Genomic DNA, 8923 nt, shown 5'->3' on the forward strand with positions numbered 1-8923 from the left:
TGTAGAAGTTCTAGAACAACAAAGAATCGGAAGCACACCATTTGAGCGAGACCCTGGAAAGCGCAAACAAATTTGGGAACTCCCTCTTGATAAGCAAAATGAAGCACGCTAATTCTATATTTCCGAAGGCCGATACATGCCATACATGAGAGAGTACCCATATAATGATGATCCACCAAAACATCATCGGCATTTCAAATACTAATGGCTTGAGTTTTCACCTTACACAAAGCGCACATATTGCTTCCATTGTTTCCTCTTCTCAAGAAAGCCAATTGGGAAGTGCAGGTCAGAAACATTTACTGTATTGGGCTTTGATAGGTGGAAGACGATGAATAATGGGAAAGAGTGTGCTTTCTTTTAAACTCATATGGGTAAAATGCCGGTTCAACCCATAAGTTCTCGGTTTGTTGTTATGAGAATTTTAAAAACATCATGACTCATATCGATAAGGTGCTTGTGAAAGCATCCCACAAACGATTGTAGACGCAAGGTGAAGGCTCAAAGTTACAATTGATTCCATTCGGTAAGCAATATTTTTCTTTCATCTTCTGTTACAATAATAAAAATATTGTATTTGTAGTATCCTGACAAATAAATTATACAATATGATTCAGGTGGTTAACATTCCAGGCCTGTACTTTTAGAGGCCAGGATGAATCTCCAGGATCCATTAACCGGGGTAATTTCATTGATCCGGTAAAACTTTTGGCTTCTTATAACAAGGAGGTGAAAGATGTTGTCTTGGAAAATGCTCCTGGAAATGCAAAGTACACATCTCATTTTGTTCAATAGGAAACTCTTAGTATACTTTCTCGGAAGGTGTAAAGTACAATTAGAGAAGAAATTGGTGATAGAAATTTTTGTATAATGGTTGATGAAGCTCGCGATGAATCCAAAAAAGGGCAAATGACATTGGTCCTCCGGTTTTCCGACACTGAAGAGTTCATACAGGAGCGTGAATGACACTCTTGCATTGACTCCCAAGGAGACAATTTGTACTATCCTAGCAGATACCAATTTAAATGTGGAAGATATCAGAGGTCAAGCATATGACAGGGCCAACAATATGTGAGGGGAGTGGAATGGATTAAAAGCTTTAATTCTGAAGGAGTGCCATTATGTATATTACATTCATTGTATGGTGCATCAACTTCAATTGGCTTTGTTGCAGCATCACGAGAGGTACATGAAGTGCATAATTTTTTTAACATGCCAATTTCGTCATAAATGTTGTCGGTGCTTCACCTAAATGCAATGACGAATTACTAGCAAATCAAGCCGCCGAGATTGCACATGAAATTAAACTGAGGGAGCTTGATATGGGAAAAGGGGCAAACCAGATTGACTCTTTACAGAGACCAGCACACACTAGATGGAGTTCGCACTTCAATTAAGTTCAGATCTTGAGGAAGATGTTTGGTGCTACAATTACAGTCCTACGAAGTATAGCAAATGATTGTTCGGTCACCAAATATTCCCGTGGAGATGCTGGAGGCGCCCTAAGGATAATTATTTCTTTTGATTTTGTGTTCATTTTGCACCTCATGGAGAGGATTATGAAAATCACAGATGTCTTGTGGCAAACACTCAAGAAGAAATCTTTGGACATTTTGAATGCATTAGATACAGTCTCGAACACTGAGGTGCTCCTCGCTGATCTAAGAGAAGTATGGGAACCTCTCTTAGAGGTGGTTAAGACCTTTTGTATGAAGCATGAATTTGAGATCCCCGATATGAGTTGCAAGTATGTCCCTTTTCTCTATCTGTATAATAGAATAATATGAATCACATATGCTTTACTCTAAGACATATATTGTATCTGCAATTTGCAGGTATGTTGACTAAGTCCCGCAATAAACATAATGACATCACAGTGCTTCACCACTACAAAACAATTGTGTTCAATGTGGCGATAGACCAACAACTTGTTGAGCTAAATGACCGTTTTAGCATTCATACTACAAAGCTTATGACACTCTGCGCATCCTTGGGTCCAAGGCATGAGTCATTTGACATGTCAAAGATTTGCAGGCTTGGGGAAAAATTATATCCAACAGATTTTTCTAGTCAAGAGTAGGCTTAGCTGCAGCCACAACTTCCACACTATCAATTAGATGTTCGCAATCATCCAGAACTAATTTTTTTTTCATCACTTGCTGATTCGAGTGTTGCATTGCATCAAGCATGTAAAGCCTCTATTTATCAAATGGTTGATAGATTATTTCGACTAGCATCACTCTCCCGGTGTCAATTGCAACCGCGGAGAGAACTTTTTCAGCGATGAAGCTTACCAAGACACGTCTCCGAAGTAAAATGGGTGACTATTTTCTTCGACATTACATGGTTGTATACATTGGGAAGTAAACAAATACAAAGTTCAATGTTAATGAGATTATTGATTTGTTCGATCGACTGGCTAGGGGGCATAGATCTTCATTCAAACTAGTAGAAATGTAGTTTTTTAATTTCAAAGCTTATACTGTTACATATTTGATATCACTACAATATGCAAGACTTGAAATACTTTTTTGTTATGTCTCTTGTGTGTTTCAATGTGCCCCCCGCCCCCACAGTGGTGAAATCCTGGCTCCGCCCCTGATGCGCAGGCGATGCTTTTAGCAGGGTGAGCACGACAACCTTTAGTGACGCATGGGGCAGGTCCTCCTCCTCCCCCCAACACTGAACATAGTCTATTAGTGAGCCCCAACTTCAGCCCTTAGCCGACGTAGCTTACTGCTTCATCAAGTGCAAGAGCGGTCGCAAGACACCTCGTCGGTTCGGCTAAACTAGAGTCAATTGACTGGAAAGTGTCCCCTTTGATAACTACATGTATGCCATGAATATGTACCCACATGACAACGGATGGGCCCTTCTTGTCATTTTGGGAGCAACATGGTAGGAGGGTGCATTGTGTCAACAAGTTTGCTAAATGGAGTACATTGCACGAAAATACCCAATGGGTCATGGTGCCATGCAAGGTGGAATCAACACCACACGTTCAGTTGAGTTTCATGCTCTTCACTTACCCAGAAGCTCGTATAAATCCATTCCTTGTCTAGTTTAGTTTGTATACCGCGTGTATATCAGCAGAGAGTTATGAAGGACAGATTGTAAGTGCATCAAGTGTCCCCTTAATGGTTTTGGAGTATTCAAGACAAATAGGTTGAGGGACTAATGTGTTTGTGATTATACACAAGAGTCATAGTCCATGAAGATTTGGTTTAACCGACGGAAGACGACCCCTAAAAATATATTTCTTCAAGTGAAGAAATTGGTACAACCTGAAGAAATTGATGTGAAGATTTTGAAACTTGAAGACCTTTTTTTCGTAGTTTCTTTCTTCTTATTTGAGTCATAGTTTCTTTTTTTCTTATTTGAGTCATAGGAAAAACCATACTGTTAAAGGAGGTTTAGATGAAACATATTTCGTATTTCCAGTGTGACGCTCAAACTTATACGTACACTTGCAGCTTCGAGTGAAGCCTTTGGAATCCTCTGGAACAGTTGACGAATTTGCTAGCGATAGTGACGTAGTTCATCTGATCACTGACGAATTTGGTCAGGAAGAGGAGTAAGGATTTCGCCAGTGCGATCTGACTATCGTGAGGAAATGGAGTGCCCCAACAAAATCGAGAGTACAAATTTCCGACCATTGTTGCGCCGCGTGTAGCTGTCAGTGGATCCTTATCCTCACAACGGTCATGTCTGAAGGGGAATTTATGACATTTCATGTCGGGTTGCCCCTGGCTATAAATAGCCACCCCCTATAACCACTTGTTGGTTGGCTGCTCTAGAGAGAACTTGACACTTGTCATTTGAGAGCAACCCTTCCTCTGATGACTTTGAGAGAAATCCAAGTGAGGAAAACCCAACCAGAGCCAAAGTGATTAAGCATCAGTGAAGAGATTGATCTATATGATCCGATGCCTGTTACCTTTGAAGACTGTCATTCTTTCAAACAGTTAGACTTCATGTTCTGAGCACCCAAGAGCAATTGTGGTGTGCCGGTAAACAAGTCTGTAAAGGTTTTAGAAGTCTATCTTGAAGACTTACCATGAATGATTGGGCGGGGTCTAAGTGACCTTGTCTCAAGAAGAATATGGTGAGAACTGAGTGTCTTCAAAGTTCAACTCAGCCACCTCAACCAGACATACATTTTTTTTGCGGCGACAACCAGACATATAGTTGATACAACAACTAGACCTGGTCTACCAAATCGCTGTGTCTTCATCGAGCCTACCTGGTTTCAAATTCCTCACCCCTTTACCTTTAAGTTATTCTGCTGTTGAAGAATTTGCGATCTACCTTTTGAAGAATTTGAACTGAAGACTTTCATGGATGCTCCCTCCCCGGTGCCAGCCGCAAAAACACCGGTCCTCGCCGGTGTCGCCGTCCCTCCGGTTGCAACATCAATGCGGCCAGGACGTCGCTCGCTAGTTGAGCCGGTGGTAACAAAAAAAGACACTAGTTCCAGCAAAAAATACAAATGGTGGTAGCAAAAATTCGCTGTCCCAGGAAATCCAAAAAAACAGTAGTAACAAAAATGACTGATGGTTCCAGCAAAAATCAAATATTGTTCCAGCAAAAAAGAATTGTAGCAAAAATCACGATTGTAGCAAAATAGAAAAGGGGTTCCAGCAAAAATCTGAAGTAGTTCCAGAAAAAATTAAGATGTGGCCGGCACCGCCGTCTCCGCCCACCACCATGTTCACCTAATGCAGCAATATCAAGAGATGGTTCCAGCAAAAATCGAGAGTGGTTCCAGCAAAAAGATGATGCAGCAAGAAATTCATGGCGCCCACCTGCGTCCACCACCAAACCCCCGTTGAAGCAAACCCCCCGCTGGCACCACACCTCATCGGTGTCGATGGCCATGTCTGCCTCTCTTGTCGCGCGCGGTGGTGGGTGCCCCTCCCAAAGTAGCGCCCATTTTGCGGGGGAGGTTGACGCGTGGATGGAGGCGGGTTCGCGCGGGATTGGCGGTGGTCATCACCGGTGAGATAGATGCGGATGGAGGTAGCAAGGGAAGAAGACGCGCGAGGGATAAGGAAAGACTACACTGGAATGAATGGGTAGGAGCGGTCGGCTTCAAGCATTTTCCTATATAGATACAAGGATGAACCCGACGGAAGCACTCCGTGCTTTATTAGTAGGTATAGGTATATATAATATAATATAAATAAATATAAATATAAATAAAAGAAGATAAAGATAAAGATAAAGATAAAGAGGTAAAGATACGTGCAGGCTTCTTTTTCTTTTTCTTTTTAGGGGTCTTTTTTTTTGATTGATTGATATGTACAATAACTAGATACATCTGTCCTACCCGTTTAAAAAAAAATAAGGATCAGAAAACCTCCTTGTTAAAGCCAGAGGAGGCTGCTATATAAACGTTGCCATCTTTTTCAGCGCACCTAGCTAGGAAGGTGCGTGCAGGCGATTCCCGCCGTCCGCCATGTAAGCCTAGCTAGCCGCCATCTGCCACATCGTTGTTCCTTGAGATCAGACCGCCATGAAGCTCAACCGGGCTCGCCGCCGCCGCCGTGATGTAAGCCCCCGTTGCTTGTGTTCCTCCTCAAATTCTTGTGCATGAGTCATTGAATATATCAATCTATCTGTCCAGCTGGTGAAAGTCGATAGGCTAATCAAATTGCCCGACGATGTGTTGCTCAACATCTGGAGAGGGTCGGCACGCTTGACGCCGTCAGGGCCTGCGTCGTCTCCAAGCAAACGCTCAACCTGCCGGCCTTGCTCTCGCAGATCTTCTTCGACCTCAGCGACCTTATCTACACCGGAAGAACCGCGGCATGGCGGACATGACCGACAAGATCCTCAGCACGAGGTCTCCTCTGATCCCCATCCGCAATCTCAAGCTCAGGTTCATCATGAGAGGCGACGACCATATCAAGATCGGCAGGGCCGTCGCCCTCGCCATGGCGACGCATAAGATCGGCGCCGCAGAGTTCGAGGTCCTGACCAAGGATATCTATTATCGTACCACTGACGCGGATCTCCTCGACTTCGCGAAGATGTTCAGCAATTTTATCGGCGAGTGCCCGGATGCGTTTGCCGGTCTCACGCGGCTGCATCTGCAGAACCTCAGGTTGCGTCAATGGGAGATAACCAACATCCTGACCACCTGCAAGCGGCTGGAGTCACTGAGTTTCAACCGTTGTGATGTGGGGGACCTCTGGGTGCTGCGCGTAGAGCACGCCGGACTCGTTGAGCTTACATTCGCCTATGGGAAATTTTTAAGAGTAGAGCTTCACAGTCTACCGAAGCTTCAACGGATGACCTTGCATAGATGGGCATACGATACTAACAATCCCTTGTTACTTGGTTTTGTCCCTCGGCTATCCAAACTAAGCCTCACTAACGCTTATCATTCATCAAACAACTACAAGCTAAGCCAATTGCTTGTTAATGTCCCCTCGATAAGTGATCTGCATTTGGATTTTCTAAGTGAAAAGGTACATACTCACTAACAATCATCTTTTTATTTATTTATTTTTGTTTTGGAAAAGCTCACTACGATCATCTTTGTCTGGTTTTGTCTATGATATTATATATATTTTTGAAGGCTTTTATATTATCACAACGAGAACAAGCCACCAAAAGAATGTGTCCAATTGATCCTGTTATATATATGCACGCCATCCAAAGCGGGATATAAATTCACTTGTAATCGACAGTTCCACACTGAATTTTTGTGGTCAAAATAGCAAATCCTTGTGATGTGCCCGTTTTAGGCCCATGACCGATGTAATTTATACACATCTTGTAGTTAATGTGTTCTCCCGATATTGCAGATTTGGGTTCAACCAGAATGCAAGAAATTGGTTGCGCCTGTGCTCAGCAAACTACGCCTTGTGAATCTCCACAATCTTCCTGAGGAATGTGATATCGCTTGGACAATGTTCTTTCTTGAAGCCGCACCATCTCTAGAAGAGTTTTCCATCACAGTATGGGATCATAAGTGCGAAATGGAGTCGCAAAAAAGTCACTCTAAGAAAACAGATGTGAAGTGGGAGCCATCTACTCCTGATTTCAAGCACAAAAATCTGGCAAGGCTAACTATCTATGGCTTCCAATCCGACGACAACTTCATGGAATATGTCAGGCGCGCCATTCAAGCTGCGGTGAACATCGAGGAGGTATCTCTGCATGATAGGAAGGTGTGCAAGCTATGCACTCACAAGTTCCCTCATATCGGGGTTCGTCCTTCGAGTTATCCACGGACTAGCGAGGAGGTTGATTTATTCAGGAAGAAGATCACCGAGGTGAAGGCCGGTTCCCATGCTATGATTCACTTGCGCACCATCGGTGAATCTTTTGCTCTCACCATGGCGGCTGAGAACCAAGATGCGGCCGATTAGTTCCTGGACTCGAGAAATTATACTAGTAGCTATTGCGTGTGTTATTGTTTTTCTCTTGAATTGTTTCTTAATTGACTAGTTAGTATACAATATTATCTCGGCTACTCTCTTGTGGGAGTAACTCTTGTATACTACTTTGAAGCCCATGTATATACGTTTGCTCTCTTTTGTGTCGTGGTCGTGTTGGATATAGTATGATTATTTTTCTTTTATTTTTTGTCTATTTCATCTATGAGAGCAAAGTCAATGTGTTGACCCTCTTGAAGATGAGTCGGCGGAAGATGGCTACGAAGACGGCGGATTCTATAGCATGTGCATGCGGTGCTCCTGGCTCGCTGTTGGGCGGCTTGGTACGGCCAAAGAATTAGATAGTGTGAGTTGGTGCGGGGTCAAGATACATCAACAAGCTTGTAGGTGTAGCGATGATAGGTCACTAGAAAGGTGGCTTTGGGTTAAGGTCAACGCTGGTACCGGCCGATCGGACGAAATATCGCCTGGTGGCGTGCTAGTCCTTAGATTTGGTCAGTAATAGCCTTGGGATTGCAATTGTCTCCCTCCCTCATCCCCACTTGGTTAATCGCGTAGGCGGAACCCCCCCCCCCCGCACCACGCGCACATCTCATGCTCACCCTCGATGCAACACCCGGACTAGCCCGTCCCCGCCCGCGAGACGCAGCAGGACCTTGCCATTCGCCAAATTCTCGCAGTCGTCCCCTACCATGGGTGCTCGCTGATCTTTGCACCACGACCGCCAGGGTTGCAGCTCTGTGGTCAATTGCTCCAGCACACGACATCACGGGCACAACTTCCCCGCTGTTGGCCGGTTCTAGCATGCCGAGACACCAGGTTGAGCATGCCTAGACGCTGGCTTGACCAGCCGCTGCATGCAGCTCACCATGCTCACATCTCATGGTGCGGGACATTGTAGCAAGCCGAGGAGCTGGTCCCAGCAAATCAGGGTTGGTTCCAGCAAATCAAGTCGCAGATGCCATCAAAATTGGGCACCGATTCCAGCCTATCCCTATGCCGGCCCCAGTAGCCCATTGCAACAAATCTGGGTGCGGGTTCCAGCTCCTTGTGATGCCGGTTCCAGCAAGTTTCCAATGTGGCTGTAGGGTCATCGCCGCCGGTTCTAGCCTGCAGCTAACACGTCTGTAGCCAAAATGGGTGCATGGTGGTGTCACACAACACCTTGCCAGTTGAAGCACCATGCCTAGCCAGTTCCAGCATGCCGCCGACTTGGTTGCAGCATCGCCGCTGGCTGGTTCCAGCTCGCGGTGACCGCAGTCTACATCGCCGCTGGCTGGTTCTAGCTCACGGTGACCGCGGTCGCAGCATCTCTGCTGGCTGGTGCCAGCTCGCGACAAACACAGACACACCACATGGGGAGGCGGTCGTAGCCTTCACCAAGAGGCGGTGGTAGCAAAAAAATAAAGCTCGCCTCTCCATTGCAACTTGGACGCTGGCTGCACCCGTTGTCATCTCCTCATGCATGTGATGTTGCTCTACTCGCAGTGTCGATAGTCACCATTGACGGCACCGGT

General features: G+C 45.1%; 1 pseudogene; it reads left to right on the forward strand.

The window, feature by feature from the left end:
* Positions 1-4736: 4736 nt before the first annotated feature.
* Positions 4737-7379, forward strand: LOC119316145 (annotated as a pseudogene).
* The last annotated feature ends 1544 nt before the right edge of the window (positions 7380-8923 follow it).

Source organism: Triticum dicoccoides, chromosome 6A (assembly GCF_002162155.2).
Source record: "Triticum dicoccoides isolate Atlit2015 ecotype Zavitan chromosome 6A, WEW_v2.0, whole genome shotgun sequence".
Lineage (NCBI taxonomy): Eukaryota > Viridiplantae > Streptophyta > Magnoliopsida > Poales > Poaceae > Triticum > Triticum dicoccoides.